General features: G+C 31.8%; 1 pseudogene; it reads left to right on the top strand.

Annotated features, from left to right (window-relative positions):
* LOC143050798 (uncharacterized) overlaps positions 1-22,184 on the top strand; it is a 29,697-nt pseudogene extending 7,513 nt beyond the window's left edge.
* The last annotated feature ends 765 nt before the right edge of the window (positions 22,185-22,949 follow it).

Genomic DNA, 22,949 nt, shown 5'->3' with positions numbered 1-22,949 from the left:
ACAGCTGTGCAAACGAGGACATTCTGGTGTGCCTGTAGCACAAAAAAAAATAGAAAAAGAAATAGAAACTGTGGTGAAAAGGAGAATGCTAGATGATGACCACAGAGAAGGAGCAATAGAGGTACCAGCAGAAAATCCGTCTAGTTCGGAAGAGGATGAACCTGTTTTGGTACAAGCCCCACCAAGCGGTCAAGGAGAGCATAGAACGAGGAAAAACATTGGAATCAAAGATGGACAAATGCATGGACAAGTTTTTATCCATGTGATTTTTGAGAAATGAAGTTATTTTTTGATACCAATATGTTGTTCAGTTGTATATCTTGGTATTCATTAACAAAAATGTGATATGATTCCCAATAAAAAAAACTCTCCACAAGAGACCATATAACACAGAAATTACACAGGTCATGGTACGGCCTTCAACAATGTGCTAAGTATATACAGCATAGTGAGCTATGAAAGGCCCCTCCAAAACTATAATATCAAAATAAAAGTTTTCTTAATAAATTTTGACCAAGAAAAAGCATTTGATAAGTTAAGGCATGAATTTCCTGTAAAGTTATAAAGAAAATGATCCTTCCAGTAGAATTTATTAGATGGATTAAGATACTATATAATTATACAAAAAGAAAAAATTCAAGTCGATGGTCAAAAATATATGAATGACTGCTTTGGAACAGAAAAAAATATGAAACTTGTGTTTTAAAGGAATTAAACTGTTATTTAATATACCATGGGAATTATTCTCATCAATGTATGCATATGTTATTAAATTTATCAAATTAGTTCATTTCTGGTGGTTTAATTCCTACTATTAACACTTCATTTTATAGAAATAGAGAAAATAATTTAAGTTAGTAAAATATGATACCTTTGTATATTAATTTGTGTGTATATTGTTAATATTCGGAGCACAAAAATAAAAAAGTTATAGTCCTTCTTTATAAGAAAACATAATAGCATCGAATCATTAGTAACAAGTTAAGACCTTAGGTCACTGACCCATTACACCAAGGATTGATAAACATAGAAAGATCTTCAGAAACAACAACTTCAGTCATTACACTAACGCCAAAGAAAGAGCCAGTATTCAAATGGTTTCGCAATCTCACACTACCAAAAGGTGACCAAGGCTACTGTGAATGGTGCAGAGATAAAAAGAAATCTATGTTGCAATTGGTTTTACTAACATACCACGCAGTACTTGGCTTCGTCATGAGAACCACCCTGTTCACAAGAGGGTCGCGCTATCGACACAGCCAAGTAAACAACAGCCTACACTAGAAAAGACTACTGATGTCACCATTACTCATCCATGCAAAGGGGCTTAGCTTAGAACTATAAAGGCTAACTTATATATGCACTCACATACATAACTACTCACTCTACAGAGTTAATAGTTCTCCATATTTTCAAGATACTACAAATAACTTCACAAATCACCAATCACATACCGACATGGTAAATAAAGTCTCATCATGTCGAGGAATCAGAATTCTTAATATAATGGTCATAGTGACATCTTAGACTATGTGATTCAGATCTTATCATATAATAAATTCATTAATACAGTACTAATGTGAAAATAAATATCGGACATTTTTCAACCAGATGCTCCGCGGGCACAGCTTTATACGACCACAGAAGTTGAACCCTGAATGGTTGGGGCTAGTATGGACACAACATTCAAGTTGGATACAGCTCTGGATTTGAATTGTGATTAAATAGTTGACACAGCATAGGTTTCTGACACAGAATGAATGTGGTCTAATGAACTTAAAATGTTGGGTTTTTTGTTGTTTTTTTTTTTTGCTTTTGAGCAATTCAGTATGCTGTTGAATATTAATCCTTTGATATTTGAAGAAATTTTCTTTATCATTTCTGAAATAAGAAAAATTGGACCCCAACAATTGTTTTCACCTCCCCCTTTCGCTTATTCCAAAAATGATCTCAATTAAAATTTCTTATGAAGTTTTCAACTATACCTACTCATTAAAATACATCATAAAACATAAAATGTCATACAGTCATGATTAAAATAATAAATAATAAGAATAAAGTTTTTGACAATTTCCAATATACATAATTTATTAAAGAGCAGTTTAGGTGAGATATTAAAATGAGTTTCAATTACCAACATTACACTGCTTTTAAATTATGTTTTGTAATTGTCCATTAACCTGGAAACCCTTTTCCCCCCTTTTTTGCACCTTATTCCTTAACGGTTAGAGCCATAACTCTTAAAGACAATTCTTACCATCCCTTTATGGTATTCCAACATCCAAAATCTAACTGCATGGTTAGATTCATCACATCAAAGAACCCCAAGAATTCAAGTTTTGATGAAATCAAATAAAGTTCAATTTTGGACCCTTTATATCTCAATGTGAACCAATTTGATAACCGGTCCTAAATATTAAAAATATAAATGCATGGTTAGAGTCAGCATATTGAAGAAACCGATATATTGATGTTTTGTTGAAAACAAACAAAGTTTAATTTTGGTCCCTGATTTGGACCAACTTGAAAACTGGGCCCATAATAAAAAAAACTAAGTACATGTTTAGATTCAGCATATCAAAGAACCTCAATAATTCAATTTTTGTTAAAATTAAACTAAGTTTAATTTTGAACCCTTTGGACCTTAATGAAGACCCATTTGAAAACGGGACCAAAAATTAAGAATCTAAATACATGGTTATATTCGGTATATCAGAGAACCCAAGTAGTTATAAAATTTAATTTTGAACCCTTTTGGATCCTAATAAGTTGGGACCAAAACTCCCGAAATCAATCCCAACCTTCCTCTTATGATCATAAACCTTGTGTTCATAGATTTCTATTTGCTTATACTAACGTTATGGTGCGAAACCAAGATAAATGCTTATTTGGGCCCCTTTTTAGACCCCAAGTCCTAAACTGTTGGGACTTCAACTCCCAAAATCAATCCCAACCTTCCTTTTTTGTTCATGAACCTTGTGTTTAAATTTCATTGATTTTAATTGACTTATACTAAAGTTATTGTGCGAAAACCAAGAATAATGCTAAATTATGCCCTTTTTCGGCCCGTTATTCCTAAACTGTTGTGAACAAAAATCCCAAAATCAATCCCAACCTGACTTTTGTAGTCATAAACCTGGTGTCAAAATGTCATACTCATCTATTGCCTTAAACTTAATTTAAAGTGCGAAAACCAAGAAAATGCCAAATTGGTCCCTTTTTGGTCCCTGATTCCTAAACTGTTTGGACTAAAACTTCCAAAATCAATCCCAACTTTCCTTTTGTGGTCATTAACCTTGTGTTCAAATTTCATAGATTTCTATTGACTTAAACTAAATTTAGAGTTTTAGAAAATTTAGAAAACTAAAAGTATTCGGACGCCACAGACAACGACGACGCAGACGTGATACCAATATACGACCAATTTTTTTCAATTTATGAGGTCGTATAAAAACAATATAAAACAATTCCAATAGTTTATTCCAACTTTTTTTCTATTTATGTAAGGGTTCTTAACGTGCAAAGAGCTTGGTACACGAGACATCGGACATGAGATAAGAGAAATATCTTGAAAAAATTACTTTTGTATACGAATGCACAGTGTAGATACAGAGGCATCTTTGTAAAGCATCTCTTTAAATAGCCAGGATAAAGTTGTAAAAAATACGTGTAGTTCATCTCACTACACGCATCTGATTCAATGATTTCAAGTCTTTGTTATCAATTCCTTGAAAATAAGGTGAGCTCAATAAATAGTCTTGAATTTCGAAAAAAAAGGATCAAAAAGGTAAACGAAATAAAGAAAATGTATGTAAAATAACTGAATAGTAAGTTATAATTGACCTGCATATGTCTATATTCAATCCATATATTAATCTTTCCTAAAACAAAATATGATTTAAAAGATGCTTAAATCAAGAGGTGGGAATATACCTGTGGTATCTTACCTGTTTATATTATCTGTAATAGTTCATGGTGACTTTTGTCTTCATAAGGCTTTCCCAATTTTGCCTTTCAAACCAGATATTTCTTTTTATTTCTAGAAGATCGATGAGTCCTTTTCAGAATAGGCGTTAACGGTGACAATACCTGCCATACTATTTGTTCTAGATTTGTTATATACTCTTAGGTTAAAGAACAAAGGTTGGCGAGGACACACGAAGGTTACTTGATATGAGCAAATAGATATTCGATACGAGAATGAAAAAAATAAGTTTTAAAAATATTCGTCCGATATCTTTCTGAATCCAATACAAAAATATTATGTTCAAGAGTTCAGCTTGACATATGAACTGGTAATCTACCTGTTTTCTTATCTTGTTTGATATAATCCCTGTAGATATAAGTGATCCTGGTCAATTACACGTTGTACCTCTGTGAATCAACACACGACTCAATGATAAATATCTTCCCATGATGAAACTTAAAGAACAAACTGTTGTAATTATCAATATGCAGATGAAACTTTTTTCATTGCCGATTCATAATAAATTTGAAAAATGTCTGAAGAAATTAACATCAACGTCAATAAGTAAAAAGACAGAAAAGCCAGGTTAATGACGAAACAAATAATCTACATGACAACACAAGCAAAAACAATCGTGTTAAATACGATAAAAAATAATAAGTAGAAGAAAGAACAGACAGGTTAATGAAGAAACAAGAAGGCTACTTGATATCATGAGCAAATACATATTAAATACGAAAATGAAAAACAAGTTTTTAAAATATTTGTCTGGTGTCTTTTGAATCTTTTGTATCTCCCTCATGCAAAGCTCTGATTCCTTTCACAAATTTGGTTATACTTTTTGGACCTTTTGGATTATAGCTCTTCATCTTTTATATATGCTTTGGATTTCAAATATTTTGGCAACGAGCATCACTGAAGAGACATGAATTGTCGAAATGCGCATCTGGTGCAAAAAAATTGGTACCGTTGATTTTATTGAACCCATTCTAAAATATGATTTTCAAGATTTCAGCTTAACATATGAACTGATAATCTACCTATGATCTTTTAGATATAAGTGGTCTTGGACAATTGCACGTTGAACTGCGAATCAACACATGCCAATGCTTATAATAATAAGTATTTTCTGATAAAGGAAATTTGACAGTACAAATTATTATAATTATCGGTTTGCGGTTGAAACTATTCGCATTGCCGATTCATATAATAATACATCATAAAAATGTCTGAAGAATTAAACATCAATGTCGACTGAATAAGTAGAAACCTCATTGCCTGGTAACTTTTGTGTCTACATCGTTTTTTTGTTTAAATTCCTCGCATACTAAAAGATCATATTCAAGATTTTAGCTTAGACTAAGAGGTGATAATATACCTGTAGTCCCTTATCTATTCCTTAACATTGTAAACATCTATTATTTAAGTATTGCATACACAGTCAATTGTAAGCTAAAACTGCGGGACAACCCCCATTTACAAATAAGAATCGCCCAATAAGGCCATGAACAATAAAAAAAAAAGGTTTGTTTTTGGGAAAAGTTACAAAATAAAAATATAAACTATTTACAAATTTCATGTTCCCTCTGTCAGAAAATATTAATAAGGTGATGTGAATATCACGTGTAGAAACCGAGCCAACTTTTTAAAATATCTCTTTAAATAGCTAGGATAGAGTTGTGAAAAAAAAACCCGTTCACTTCACTACACAATGCATCTGATTTAATGATTTCAACACTATAATGGTTAACATGTATTACAAAAAGGCAAACGCGAAAATAATCGTTGTAGTCATTGAAATTTTGTATAAATCTATCGGAAGGTTCTTGACAATTGTATAAGTCTTAGTTTGTAATGCTAAGGTGTATACAATAATAAGTCTTGCATTTTTTCAGCTGTAATTTTGTCCTCATTAATTGCCGGATAATCAGTGGAGGTTTGTTTGCAGCTTTTAACAAAAATTGGGAATTTATCAAAAATGGTTTATGAAATCAGGAAAATGCTGACTGTTAAGACAACTGAATTGTAAATGGACGGTAAACATCTAAAAAAGCGGACATGATGTTAATACTTTGTAGTACAAAAATGTTATCTTCAAGATTTTAGCTTAAAACAAGAGGCAAGACTATACCTGTGGTATCTTACCTGTTTAGATAATCTTCAAGTTTGGTTATTAAATATTCGTGTTTCTAGTTGAGTGTACGTTGATACTCTGAGGGACAAATCTCGTTCCATGAGGCTTTAAACTATACAGATGTAAAATCAAACGAATTTCAGCTAAATATATTCTATTGTGTATTTATGTTGCCGATTCGTGACTTTTTTTCATATAATTGGAAACAATCACAGCCGAACTAATTTATAAACTACTTGCAAAGTAATTGAAACCACCGTCAATAAGTATAAATAACTAATGATGTTGGAATACTCAAGTGTAGATAATAAGGAAACATTAGACAGGATCTTATCAAATGACAAGGATATAGTAGATGCATTTACCCTACTTCATACCGCATAATGTTCAACCATTTTAAAGATCAAATGTAGAAAAAAGCTTTATAAAAACCAACAACTTTAGGCATTGAATATTTACACCTCTACCGGTGTCTGTTGGATTTTATTTTTGATTCAAACTAAATTTAATTGTTGTAAACAATCTTTAATAAATTTTTTGGACTTTTTGCCATTGAATCAAGATTATTTTTTGTTATTTCTTGAAGTCATTGTCAGAATAGGTTTAAACATTGACAAAACCTGGTCATAATATTGATTCGAGATTTGTGCTATACACTTAGGTTTGGAATTGACTTGCGCATCTAGCAAGAAACCGTTCTATGTTGAAGACAAATATATATAATCAAAGAAAAAGAACAGCAACGTGAATGCAGAAAAAAAGAAGGCTTCTTGACAGCAGAAACAAATACATATTTAGAACGTGAATAGATAATCTTGTTAAATGTTTGTCCGGTATCTCGTGGAATCTAATACAAAAATATGATCTTGAAGATTTCAGCTTACCAGAAGTAATATTCTACCTGTGGTTTATATCCTGTTTATAGTGTTCCTAGTAAAGTACACGTTAGTACTCTGAGGGAAAACACATGAATAACAAATTTCGTCTAAGGAGTATTTAAACTGTACAAATGTAAATCAATCGATTTGTAGCTATATATATATTATTGTGTATTTATCTTGCCGAATCGTGAAGCTTCATATTAATGGAAAAGTCGGCACAAATTAACGCCAGATGATATTGGCATACTCATGGGTAGACAATGAGGAAACACTAGAAGGTTTCAAATGGCGAGGATATTGAAGTTCAAATATACATTCACCCCACTTCATACCGCATAGTGTTCAACATTTCAAAGATCAAATGTAGAAATAAGCTTTATTAAAACCAACAACTTAAGGCATTGAATATTTACACCTCTACCGGTGTCTGTTTGATTTGATTTTTTGATTCAGATTAAATTAATTGTTGTAAAAAATATTGATTTTTTTAACTTTAACATTCTTTGTTTTGCCATTGACACCAGATTATTTTTTGTAGTTCTTGAAGTCCTTGTCAGAATATGTGTAAACGATGACAATCCCTGGTCATAATATTGGTTCGAGATTTGTGTTATACACTTAGGTTTGGAATTGACTTGCAGATTGCAAGAAGCCGATCTATGTTGAAGACAAATATATAATTCAAAGGAAAAGAACAGCAACGTGAATGCAGAAGAAAGAAGGCTACCTGACAGCATTAGCAAATACATATTTAGAACGTGAATAGAAATTTTTGTCGGGTATCTCGTGGAACTTATACAAAAATATGATCTTCAAGATTTCAGCTTACCAGAAGTGATAATCTACCTGTGGTATATATCCTGTTTATAGTGTTCCTAGTAAAGTACACGTTGGTACTTTGAGGGACAACACATGAAAAACAAATTTCGTCGAAGGAGTATTTGAACTGTACAAATGTAAATCAATCGATTTGTAGCTACATATATATTATTGTGTATTTATCTTGCCGAATCGTGAAGCTTTATATTAATGGAAAAGTCGGCACAAATTAATGCATAAACAACTTGCTAAGTAGTTTTTGCCACCGTCGCACAGTATAAACGACAGATGATAATGGAATACTCATGGGTAGACAATGAGGAAACACTAGAAGGTATCAAATGGCGAGGATATTGAAGTTCAAATATACATTCACCCCATTGCATACCGCATAGTGTTCAACATTTCAAAGATCAAATGTAGAAATAAGCTTTATTAAAACCAACAACTTAAGGCATTGAATATTTACACCTCTACCGGTGTCTATTTGATTTGATTTTTTGATTCAGATTAAATTTAATTGTTGTAAAAAATATTGATTTTTTTAACTTTAACATTCTTTGTTTTGCCATTGACACCAGATTATTTTTTGTAGTTCTTGAAGTCCTTGTCAGAATATGTGTAAACGATGACAATCCCTGGTCATAATATTGGTTCGAGATTTGTGTTATACACTTAGGTTTGGAATTGACTTGCAGATTGCAAGAAGCCGATCTATGTTGAAGACAAATATATAATTCAAAGGAAAAGAACAGCAACGTGAATGCAGAAGAAAGAAGGCTACTTGACAGCATAAGCAAATACATATTTAGAATGTGAATAGAAATTTTTGTCGGGTATCTCGTGGAACCTAATACAAAAATATGATCTTCAAGATTTCAGCTTACCAGAAGTGATAATCTACCTTTGGTATATATCCTGTTTATAGTGTTCCTAGTAAAGTACACGTTGGTACTTTGAGGGACAACACATGAAAAACAAATTTCGTCTAAGGAGTATTTGAACTGTACAAATGTAAATCAATCGATTTGTAGCTATATATATATTATTGTGTATTTATCTTGTCGAATCGTGAAGCTTTATATTAATGGAAAAGTCGGCACAAATTAATGAATAAACAACTTGCTAAGTAGTTTTCGCCACCGTCACACAGTATAAACGACAGATGATATTGGAATACTCATGGGTAGACAATGAGGAAACACTAGAAGGTATCAAATGGCGAGGATATTGAAGTTCAAATATACATTCACCCCACTGCATACCGCATAGTGTTCAACATTTCAAAGATCAAATGTAGAAATAAGCTTTATTAAAACCAACAACTTAAGGAATTGAATATATACACCTCTACCGGTGTCTGTTTGATTTTATTTTTTGATTTAGATTAAATTTAATTGTTGTAAAAAATATTGAATTTTTTTAACTTTAACATTCTTTGTTTTGCCATTGACACCAGATTATTTTTTGTAGTTCTTGAAGTCCTTGTCAGAATATGTGTAAACGATGACAATCCCTAGTCATAATATTGGTTCGAGATTTGTGTTATACACTTAGGTTTGGAATTGACTTGCAGATTGCAAGAAGCCGATCTATGTTGAAGACAAATATATAATTCAAAGGAAAAGAACAACAACGTGAATGCAGAAGAAAGAAGGCTACTTGACAGCATAAGCAAATACATATTTAGAACGTGAATAGAAATTTTTGTCGGGTATCTCGTGGAACCTAATACAAAAATATGATCTTCAAGATTTCAGCTTACCAGAAGTGATAATCTACCTTTGGTATATATCCTGTTTATAGTGTTCCTAGTAAAGTACACGTTGGTACTTTGAGGGACAACACATGAAAAACAAATTTCGTCTAAGGAGTATGTGAACTGTACAAATGTAAATCAATCGATGTGTAGCTATATATATATTATTGTGTATTTATCTTGTCGAATCGTGAAGCTTTATATTAATGGAAAAGTCGGCACAAATTAATGAATAAACAACTTGCTAAGTAGTTTTCGCCACCGTCACACAGTATAAACGACAGATGATATTGGAATACTCATGGGTAGACAATGAGGAAACACTAGAAGGTATCAAATGGCGAGGATATTGAAGTTCAAATATACATTCACCCCACTTCATACCGCATAGTGTTCAACATTTCAAAGATCATATGTAGAAATAAGCTTTATTAAAACCAACAACTTAAGGCATTGAATATTTACACCTCTACCAGTGTCTGTTTGATTTGATTTTTTGATTTAGATTAAATTTAATTATTTAATTGTTGTAAAAAATATTGATTTTTTTTTAACTTTAACATTCTTTGTTTTGCCATTGACACCAGATTATTTTTTGTAGTTCTTGAAGTCCTTGTCAGAATAACCCCCAAGGGTGACTGGGGTATAGAAATATGGTCATTTGGTCTTCTCCCGACCGGCAGTAAAACGCTTGCCAAAGTGGGGCGTCCGTTGGCTGTGCGGGATGTATCAAGTTCGCAGTCACGTCCGGTCAGAAGGGGGACGTTAAATCCGATGCCTCGTGTAAAGAGAGTGCCACGCTCTTTGCACGTTAAGAACCCTTGCAACAACTCTTTGAGGGGTCCGTAGGTGGCCTGTTGCAAGGCAAAATTTCTGTCCCTATCCAAATATACCCTCCTTTTCCGGTGGCAGTCCAAATTTCCCCGACCATCATCCCAGATGGCCTCTATTGTAGCAACCTACCTATTGTATTGATTGTGAACTTGTTCTCGTCCTGAATATGCATGAAATATTTGCCACTGGACGTTAAGCAACCAACAATCAATCAATCAAGTCAGAATATGTGTAAACGATGGCAATCCCTGGTCATAATATTGGTTCGAGATTTGTGTTATACACTTAGGTTTGGAATTGACTTGCAGATTGCAAGAAGCCGATCTATGTTGAAGACAAATATATAATTCAAAGGAAAAGAACAGTAACGTGAATGCAGAAGAAAGAAGGCTACTAGACAGCATTAGCAAATACATATTTAGAACGTGAATAGAAATTTTTGTCGGGTATCTCGTGGAACTTATACAAAAATATGATCTTCAAGATTTCAGCTTACCAGAAGTGATAATCTACCTGTGGTATATATCCTGTTTATAGTGTTCCTAGTAAAGTACACGTTGGTACTTTGAGGGACAACACATGAAAAACAAATTTCATCTTAGGAGTATTTGAACTGTACAAATGTTAAATCAATCGATTTGTAGCTATATATATATATATATCATTGTAAAATTGAGAATGGAAATGGGGAATGTGTCAAAGAGACAACAACCCGACCAAATAAAACAAACAACAGCAGAAGGTCACCAACAGGTCTTCAATGTAGCGAGAAATTCCCGCACCCGGAGGCGTCCTTCAGCTGGCCCCTAAACAAGTATATACTAGTTCAGTGATAATGAACGCCATACTAATTTCCAAATTGTACACAAGAAACTTAAATTTAAATAATACAAGACTAACAAAGTTTTGTATTTATCTTGCCGAATCGTGAAGCTTTATATTAATGGAAAAGTTGCGTACAAATTAATACATTAACTACTTGCTAATTCGTTATCGCCACCGTCACACAGTAAAAACGACAGATGATATTGGAATACTCATGGGTGGACAATGAGGAAACACTAGAAGGTATCAAATGGCGAGGATATTAAAGTTCAAATATACATGCATCCCACTTCATACCGCATAGTGTCCAACAATTTAAAGTTCAAATGTAGAAATAAGCTCAAACGAAACCAACAACATTAGGCAATGAATACTTACACAGAAGTCCAAAGCAAAATAGGTGTAAACGGTGGCAATCCCTGGTCATTTAAGGTTTATGACCCCTTCTGTAGCCATTTTTGTACGAACTTTTCAAACTTCAATGATATAAAAACTACAGATTTAATGAATAATGGAGATGTGCCATTTTGTACATATACCAAGGGGAAACTTGATGCAAAGCATTATTATTTACTGTGTGTTTCATTGCGTTTAATACAACAAGAGTACTTTGAGGCAAATAAACCAAAGATTTATATGGCATATCTACAGCCTTTAAAACAGAGATTTTTGTTACAAAAATTGAAACATAGATTGCTCACTTGCTTTTCTCTGATGTGCTAGTGTTTATTTAAAAAAAAATGTTCTAATCAACCTGTAAATTCCAAAATACCTCGTGCTGAGTCACTAAAAGCCAAACGCACCCTAAAAGTTGGACTTGATTTGGTCCATATTTGTATTTGTTTTAACCAATAACTACTTAAATAAACTTGTTTTATGGAAATAAATGCTAGCACTGAACGCAGTTACCCTATACATATCAGTCATCAAATTGCCAAATATGAGAGAACAAGGATAAAGGCTGTGGATTTTCTATAAAATTTCGATATGTTTAGCATTGAACCAACATAAGGGTATATTCTCCTTAAATAGTTCAAGATTTGTGTTAAAAACTTGGTTTGGAATTGACCTGTACGAAGCAGTTCTATGGAGAAAAAAAGAACAAAAACTATTAAAGAAACAAGAAGGCTACTTGATATCTTATTAATAGACAATCTCTTTTGATGTAAGTGATCATTTTCAATTACACGTTGAACCTCTGCGAATCAACGCATGCCACAAATAATAAATGTCACAGTACAAAATATTCATCGATTTGGAGTTGAAATTATTTACAGGGACGATTCGCAATACATCTTCAAATGTCCAAAGAAAATAACACCAACGTCGACTGAAACTGAAATATATAGGTTAAGCTTTTGTTTGCTAATTCGGAACACAGAAGTAACTAATCAATCAACCAATCATTAATAACATATATCGGTGTAACGGTATATGATTCAATGATTGTTTAACGCTGAATCAGCAACCCTTCATTTTTTTCTTCATTCAAGTCGGTTTACATGCAACCAAAATTTCTTTTGTTGTTACTATACATGTAAAACCATCAGATAACCACAATGAATACATAATGATAGATAAACACATGTTTCAATGTTTATATTGAATGGATAGTCTGCATTATATGCGCTCATTCCTTTATGAAATGTCGTTTTATTTACTGACATACACTATCTGCATCTATCAATATTGTACATCCACCAAGGGTGACAGGGCAAACAGAAGTATGGTTACTTTGTCTTCTTCCGATCGACAGTAAAACAAACACTTGCCAAAGTGGGGCGTCCGTTTGGCTATGCGGGATGAATCAAGTTTGCATCCACGTCCAGTCAGAATGTGGACTTTAAATCCGATGTCTCGTGTAAAGAGAGCGCCACGCTCTCTGAAAGTTAAAACCCTTGCAAAAGCTCTTAAACGGGTCCATAGGTGGCCTGTTGCAAGGCAAAATTTCTGTCATCCAAAATACCCTGATTTTCAAGTGGGAGTCAAATTTCCCCGACCATCATCCCGGATGGCTCCTATTACAATACCTACCTAATGTATTTGTTGTTAAATTGTTCTTGTCCTGAACAGGAATCTGATATTTGCCACTTAATGTTAAGCAACCAACAATCAATCAATCATATGGCTGTTGGTCGAATAATAACATTACCTCTGCATGTAGCAACACTTCATGAAGTTCACTACTACTTGTACCTCCCTCTCCGCTTTGTCTTTCTCAAATTGTAAGTGCATCAAAAACCTTTTCATGTTGTTTTTTTTAAAGAATTTGTTGGTCTGAGACGGTGAGCGCATACTACCAGAAAAAAATACCTTAATATCCTAGGTTTTTATAAGAACACTCATATATGGACCTAAAAATAAAAAGTCTTGCCTGCGTAAACTATGCGGTCAGGGACTCTTGATGACCTCCCAGACTGAATAAATCAGTCAACGCATCCAGTCCCAAGTTTAGCTTCATAGTTCCATTATTGGCGGCTAGATCCAAATAATAAAGTCCTTCCGGACTTTTTTAAACTTTTCCCCTACCAAATTGTATTATGTATTCGGTCCGGCCAGTTGCGGTTACAGTTTTATTAAAAAGTACATTATCTGATGCCATGATGAACATTTTGTAAATAATTGATTGCTTGTATTATTTTAAAGTACTTGAAAACGAAAAATACGCATAAATATTTAAATATTTAACTCTTGACACCAATTGCGAGTATGGTCTCAAGAAAACGATGACTGCAATAATGAAGATGAAATGTTTAAATAAAAAAACCCAGAGATAATTGAAATACTTTCGTTTAAAAATGATAAGCGCATACAAACAGAAAAATAACATTTTTAAAAGGTATCATCTTAAATTTCCTAGGTGGATATTTTTACCATGTAGACCTCGTGTTAAAATAAACAGTCTTACCTGTGCAAAGTATGTTGTCAGCTGACCCATCAGGTTAAATAGGTCGTCCATCTCAACCAGTCCGAAATTCAATTCTATTGTTCAATTTGAAGCGGCTTAATCCAAATAATAGAGTCCTCTAGCGGAATTTTTATAGGTTAGCACTTTCCCCCTCCCGAATTATGTTCTGTATTCAGTCCAAACCGTTGAAGTTGCAATTTTGATAAATTGAACATTTTCAGATGCCATTATAACACTTAATGAATTTCGTAAATAATCGATTTCTAGTAAAAAGTTAGAAGTACTTGAAAACGAAAAATACGCACTTTTATACTAATTTCATTTTTCTAGCAAACATTATCTAAACCAATGATATTCCACTTTTAAGTATGGGGTGGGACTAATGGAGGAATAACCACCTCATTTGTGGTTTCCCATAACAACTCTATGCCGAATTGTTTATGTGGTGCGCAAACAAAATTGCGTTTAACAACAAAACAAAGTGTTGACGAATCTCTAGAAACTTTACTGTGATAGTATGTCATCTGCTTTGTTTTGGGTTTCTTAACTGAAAATCTTTATTTAAAGCAGCTACATATTAAAAAAAACCCAAAACATTCGATTTTTTTCTGAACTTTTTGTCTGAGTGTCATTGTCTCGTACCTCATATTTTCTTATTATATGTGCTTCCGTTCCCCCTTTTCAAGTTATACTATCATGACTTGTTGAAGATCATATAGCAACATTTCAATTCTTTCATATTTATTCTTTTTCGTATTATCACTTTATTACTTTCTGTATAACGTATTGTGTATTTCACTAATGTTTTATATAATAATTGTATTATGATGTTTTTTGTATTTTTTTCCCGACTAGGGCCCATAATTAGAATAATAAAATAATGTCTAATGTCTATTGTACTTTTTTTTACCGACACGGTCACAATCTCCCGCCTTTTTAAGTGCACAGGCGCAGACGATTCACAGAAGAAAAACGGACAATTCATACCCCCTGCAGCACACCAAGAAGTTATCACACCCTTGCAAGCACCACCACGTATTTTAAGAAGAAGCACCAGACAGTCAATACCACCTAACAGACTTAATTTAAAATTTATTTGTGTAATTTTTGTTTTCAAACCAACTTGTTTATTATCTATATAACTGTTTGTATAGCTAAAATGTTAAAGTGGCACCTAAAACTATATACAAGTAACTTTATATACAAAAATGTTTAAAGTATTTCTTACCTGTTCTTTAAGATATCTAATCCTATCTGTAGCACTATTTGTTGTATTGTATTGCTGCATTAGCTCTCCCAAAAATGTCCCACTCATCCCTGAGAGAATTCCTACCCTGGTTTCCCTGCTTTCATGCAACAAAGCATGATACAGTGCTGAAACATTTAATTGCGTGCTACTGAATGTGTGTATGGGTTGGTGACAATACCAATTCTTTATTTCTTCAAACAACTCCGGTTGTATTGAACACTTATAACATGGGAAAAAATGAATTCCCACTACTGGTATATGTTGAGGTACAAAATATGTCAATTGAAAAAGAAAGTTACTGATTGAAGCACGATGATCCATCATAAAGTTTTCTAAATAGAATGAAAGTATAACATTTTTCCTAAATATTAAAGGACTTATTCTTCTCTCTTGGTTATGATAAGATTCATTAAATAAAGCTGGGTTGATATATTTAATTCAATTAGACTTAACTGAGATGCCATTTTATCGGTCTCTTAAGGTGTTGAGTACCACCTAAATTATAAAACATAATAATAGTACTGTAAGACTAGCTTTATGAATCATATTGCTTCATTAAGTAACTTTATATTCAAAAATATTTGAAGTATTTTTTACCTGTCCTTTAAGATATTCAATCTTATCTGCAGCATGTCTCGGCTTTGCACACAATTGGATGCATTGCACTGTTGCATCAGTTCTCCTGAAAATGTCTCGCTCAATCCCTTGAGACATCCTATCCTAGTTTCCTTGCTTTAATGCAGCAAACCATGATATAGTGCAGAAATATTAAACTGTGTATTACTAAATGTATTGATCGGTTGGTAGCAATACCAATTCTTCATTTCTTCAGAGAGATCATACAGTTGGGTTTTCACCGGGAAAATCTTTTCATATTTCACATTCTTCCCAGACCACTGTGGGTGCAATTCTTCACGTATCGGTCTCTTTGTGGACACTTATAACATGGGAAAAAATGCATTCCCACTACTGGTATATGTTGAGGTACGAAATTAGTCAATTGAAAAAGAAAGTTACTGATTGAACCACGATGATCCATCATAAAGTTTTCTAAATAAAATGAAAGTATAACATCTTTCCAAAATAATAAAGGACTTATTCTTCTCTCTTGGTTATGATAAGATTCATTAAATAAAGCTGGGTTGATATATTTAATTCAATTAGACTTAACTGAGATGCCATTGTATCGGTCTCTTAATGTGTTTGGTACCACCTAAATTATAAAACTGAATAATACCACTGTCAGACCAGCTTTATGAATCATATTGCTTCATTAAGCAACTTTAGATACAAAAATTAAAGTATTTCTTACCTGTTCTTTAAGATATCTAATCCTATCTGTAGAATATATCTGCTGAAAACACTTATTTGTTATATTGCATTGCTGCATTAGCTCTCCCAAAAATGTCTCACTCATCCCTGAGTGAATTCCTACTCTGGTTTCCCTGCTTTCATGCAACAAAGCATGATACAGTGCTGAAACATTTAATTGCGTGCTACTGAATGTGTGTATATGTTGAGGTACGAAATTACTCAATTGAAAAAGAAAGTTACTGATTGAAGCACGATGATCCATCATAAAGTTTTCTAAATAAAATGAAAGTATAACATATTTCCAAAATAATAAAGGACTTATTCTTCTCTCTTGGTTATGATAAGATTGAAGCACGATGATCCATCATAAAGTTTTCTAAATAGAATGAAAGTGTAACATTTTTCCTAAATATTAAAGGACTTATTCTTCTCTCTTGGTAATGATAGGATTCATTAAATAAAGCTGGATATTTTTTACCATCTGTTTTATTTATACTCTCACCGTTAGTTTTTATCTCTTATTTTGCTTGATTTACAATTTGTTCACTAGGTGATACTAAACGCACCTCAAAGGTTTTTTTCTTTTTCTGTACGAATAGGATGAGATTTATTCGAAATTAGAATCATAAGTGATCCCGATTGCGATCCTTTGTTATATCCAGATTTCATATGACCTACGTAAGCATTTGATTGTCCATTAATTACATCCTGATAATATCTAGACCATAGATCAACATTGGGAGTGTACATTTTGTCAATGTTCGACATATCTGCGTTAAAATAAGCTTGGTATAAATTGTAGTGTAAACGACAAATTATTCTTCAAAAACTACGCGTTTTCTCCGTGTTCGGCTTTTACAAGAAATTCTAAGACTTGAATTTCGTATTTCTTTACTGATAAATAAATTGGAAAAGAAAAAAATATAATTCCATGTACTCATATCCGTGGGAAATATTCTTCTCAAAAGTGAATACTGTATACTAGGGAAAACATTTACTCCACTACATACATCACAAAACAAGTATAATTGATGATTGTTTTTTTTTTGTAACTTTTTGATCAATGTAAAAATCTAATATCCCCAGTTTCCATTCACCTTGTAATTGTAAAACTTCATTTCAACACACTTTAAACTTGAATGGTGAATTATTAGGGTAAAATGCATCTGATTGATCACTTCGATTGAAAATTATATGTTCCATTATGATAAAAATTGAATTTGTTCTTCTGGTGTGTATGAAGGATGCCACCCTTGAAAACAAACCAAGTACGCAGTTTTTCCTCGTCGTTTTCTCTTCCTCATATTTTTCAATTATCCAAAGACTATTTTCATCTTTCTCTACTCTTTGGAGCTCACTAACATAAAAGGTCCCCCTTATAAATTCATCTCCTTTTATATTTGAAACCCTGTAAAGATCGATATTTTGTTGTTTAAATCTTTGCACCACTTTGAATATCTCTTCAGTCCATCTTTGGCTATTGGATCGATCAAAAATATGAGCTATATTTGATATTCGAACTAAATAACCTATTTTATACTTGTATTGTTTTTTCCTCTTTTTCTTTTTTTTTTGTTTGTACTTTTATTTCTTTTGTTTTTTCTCTGTTTTATTTAAATACATTTCCCCCAGATATCACTTTCGTTGTCTGAATTAACGTCTTTAGGTGCAATGTTTCAGAATGTGTAAACTTCTATGTGGAGTACCATTATAGCTTTTTGCAAAATTTTGTAAGTTGTTAATATATCTATGTGTTCTATTCTTTGTGAAAAAGCGAAACATTTTGTTTTAATAGTTTGTAGAACCCTTTCAGCGTAATTTTCATAAAGTTCATTCCGAGCTGAAAAATGTCGGATACCGTTACTTTTAAATAACAACTGTGTCTTTTTGGCTACAAATTCTTGTCCCTTATCAGTTCGAATTTTTTGAGGTTTTGCCTCACTAAATATCTTTTTAAATGCTGAGGTGACTTCGTCTCTTTTTTTTATTTTTCAGTGGTTGTAACCAAAGGTATCGTGAAAAACAATCAACAACAACTAACACGTATTTGTAATTTTCATTTTCTATGGAAAATTGTTTTAGATCCATTAAATCAGCATCCATCAAATTATTCAACCCTGTGTTATACACTCATTTTCTTTTAAATGAGCGACAAAGTGTTTTTTGTAAACTGTAATTATCTTGTGAATTCAACCACCGTCTTATTTTATATCGACTAACTTTTTTACCATCTGCATTCACGATATGATACAGTTTGTCAGCAGAGGCATATGCAGCTGGTCCACCCACATCATAATAATATTTACTCAGGAGAGTATCTAGTTCCTCATTTATACTTAACACAATTTGAACTGAATGCATACCACATTTTTTCTTTTTTTTAAGTAAAGTTTCACTTATCCTTGATTTCACAGATAATGTAAAGAAAAAAAACCCATTTTTTTTATTAAGGAGTGTAAATATTTACATCTTTTTAATTTTTCTTAGTTCTTATGTGAAACTTTACTTAAAAAAAACAAAAACAAACAAACAAACGCAAAACCACACACTCCCACTATATCATTTAATAAGAAAAACAAAAGAATAATTTATATGTGTTTTTATAATTTATTAGTAGAAAAGATTTTATCTAACTCTTATAAAACACATCTATACAGTCAAATTAAGTTCATATGTATATAGCACACAAGTTCCCATATATACACATCAGACACGTTCCTGGTTTTCTTCTAAGACATTCATATTCTATTGATTTTCTTTGATGTTTTCTTTGATGTTTTCTTTTTTCTAATACTAGTGTTATAATCCACTTCCATATTCTGAAAAAAGTTAAGAGAAAATAACTATTCAATAATTAAAATCATCACTTAACCAAAATCAACATTATACTAAAATATTTAATCACGTGATATCATACGTAATCGAGAAATTTTATATGTAATGAGGAATTTAAAAATTCTTTTGAAAGAAATAATATTTCTATGGGTTCCGAGTCATGTTGGAATCCTAGTAAACACAGCTGTAGACCTTGAGGCAAAGAATGCCCTGGGTGATCCTCTATCTAACTGTGATATACCATATACTGATTTTAAATCTAATGTTAGAGAATATGTTTTTAATATATTGAAAAATAAATGGAGTAAAAAAGATGATAATAAATTGCATGAAATTAAACCTAATTTAGGCAAACCTTTTAATAATATTATGTGCAGAAAAGATCAGTGTGTTATTACTAGATGTCGTATTGGTCATACTAGAATAACAAATGAGTATCTTTTAAAAAATAAGATGAACCACAATGTGTTCCTTGCAACTGCAAGTATACTATTAAACATGTTTTAAATCATGCTTTAGTCACGAATTTAAGTATATTGAAGGACTTTTTGTCTTATTTTAAAAATATGCTTTAAATTGTAAAAATATTCGAATTAGCTCTCGCCGCGATATAGCCTTTTTGTGCTAATGCGGCGTAAAGCAACCAACAATCAATCAATCTAAGTCTCATAAAATACATCTATACAGTCAAATTAAGTCCATATGTACATAGCACACAAGTTCCGGGTTTTCTTATTTAATAATTAAAATCATCACTTTACCAAAATCAACACTATACTAAAATATTTAATCACGTGATATTATACGTTATCGAGAAAAAAAGGAAGAAAAAATGGCTGCTACTTTGATTTTGTGTTTGTTGTTTTGCGTAGGGAGTGTAATGATTGTGGAAGGTGATATACATATATCATCTTGTTACAGAGTGGAATATTTGTTAGATTGCTCGAGGGAAACAGAAGAGAGATTTCGGAGAGAGGCGACAGATGATATAGAAAACATTCGTTTCAACAACATAAAGACTAAAGCACATCTAGAAGATGATGTATTTACTAACCATGTAACCATCATGTTAGAAAAATCAATGAATTTGTGTGGTGAATTAAATCATGATCTGATGATGATAGATGGGAAAATGTGTACAGTAAGTTTACGTTCATTTGATTAAAATGTCAACAGTTAACACAATAAAAAAATTTGCATACATGAATATTAATTCCATATCTCAGTCACGTGACAAGATTATTTTAACATTTCTAGAAATGATATGAATCTTCGTAGATGATGATGAATGACATATTAATTACATCATGAGCAAACTTCAGGCGTTATCAATAACAATGACTTTCTTCATAACAAAGTTTATATACCTTTTTTTTCTTCATCTAATTAGAAGTTTTTTCATCCTTCCTGATAATTCCCTTTCTCTTAAAAGATTAAACATGCAAGGATTATTTCTAACACTTACATCATCTTTCTTATTATCTTCGTCTGAGCTGATTTCTATCAGCTTTCTTTTTTTACACTGTAGAATAAATAGTAAAACTAATATAGGTAATGAACATTTATATTGTAAAGAAAATGTAAAAAAGAAAACTACACTTAGAAATAAGATACTTTTAAAAATATGTTTACTTTTAACTCTTTCTTAGTAATATTGTTAACATTATATAACTTAAAGTAAAGTTTCACTTATCCTTGATTTCACAGATAAAGTAAAGAAAAAAAAACATTTTTTTTTTATTAAGGAGTGTAAATATTTACATCTTTTTAATTTTTCTTAGTTCTTATGTGAAACTTTACTTAAAAAAAACAAACGCAAAACCACACACTCCCACAGTATCATTAAATAAGAAAAAACAAAAGCATAATTTATATGTGTTTTTATAATTTATTAATAGAAAAGATTTTATCTAAGTCTCATAAAATACATCTATACAGTCAAATTAAGTCCATATGTACATAACACACAAGTTCCGGGTTTTCTTCTACGACATTTATATTCTATTGATTTTTTTTAAAGTTTTCTTTTTTCTATTAGTAGTGTTATAATCCATTTCCATACTCTGAAAAAGAAAAGAGAAAATAATTTTTCACAGATAAAGTAAAGAAAAAAAAACCCATTTTTTTTATTAAGGAGTGTAAATATTTACATCTTTTTAATTTTTCTTAGTTCTTATGGAATGGTCTGTTTGATACTAGTAGTTGTTGGGATCATGACTCGTCTCTGAGTTGTGCGAGATTGACTTGTTTGTTTGATACTAGTTGTTGGGATCATGACTCGACTCTGAGTTGTGTGAAATGGACTGGTCTGTTTGATACTAGTTGTTGGGAGCTTAAAGTTTAAATGAGAGCATATATATATTAATTCAGTAACTGTATCAGTTTATTTTTTACATACTGATCCACGCCTAAGTAGATTGAATGTTGATTGTTGCTATTTTTAGACATTATATATATATATATATATATTTATCTAGAATAGACGATATAGTTCAATTAACATAAAACTAACTGTATGTGTGTATTTTTTTAATTTTTTTTTGTATTTTTGTATTTTTTTTTTTTTTATTTAATGTCCTTTTTTTTTTCTCCAGATAATCAGGTAGCTGACGCCAATTTACAATTTGGAATGGATGAGCATATTGCACCTCATGCATGATATAATTTGTTTTGATTATTTATTTAAATTAAACTTTTGATTTATGTTGGTGTGTAAGTTTTTTTTTTTTTTTTATATAAATAATTGTAAAAATTTGCTCCGACTAACAAAGAGTACCGAACTCCAAGGAAAAAAAAAGAAAAAAAAAGGGAAAGTCCTTAATGAAATGGCAAAACAAAAAGCTCAAACACATCAAACGAATGGAACACAACTACCATTCTCCAGACTTAGTACAGGCATGTTCTTATGTAGAAAATGGTGGATTAGTTTTTAAAGTTTGCTAAACCTTTCATTTGTATGATAATTGCATAGCATTCCATTAACAATGCGTGGGTAAAACATTCATAAAGGGTAAAAATGTCAAAAACTTGGATACGACAGTCAACAATGAATTATAATCTTAAATACTATAAAAACAAACAACAATGTCAACAAAGGGGAACAAAATAACATAAATACAGTCCATAGACAAAACACATACACAAAAATGAAAGACAAAAATTCAAAATGACCATAGCACAATAAAACACTAGCGGGATGTATAAATACCAAGCAATGCTAAAAGAATATTACCAAAAATGACTAACGGGTAAGAAATATACAAGGACAAATAAAAAGAACAAATTGCAGTCCTTATTTCAAGAACAGAAGGGGTCGGGAACCCTGCAATTGAACTTGGTCATGTATTTACTCTCAAGTAACACTGTGGTCAATAGTTATTTAACACTAAGTATGAGGAAAGTGCATATTAATCAGTTCAATACA

This window comes from Mytilus galloprovincialis, chromosome 11 (genome assembly GCF_965363235.1).
Source record: "Mytilus galloprovincialis chromosome 11, xbMytGall1.hap1.1, whole genome shotgun sequence".
Taxonomy (NCBI): domain Eukaryota; kingdom Metazoa; phylum Mollusca; class Bivalvia; order Mytilida; family Mytilidae; genus Mytilus; species Mytilus galloprovincialis.
This window is presented reverse-complemented; position numbering and strand designations above follow the sequence as displayed.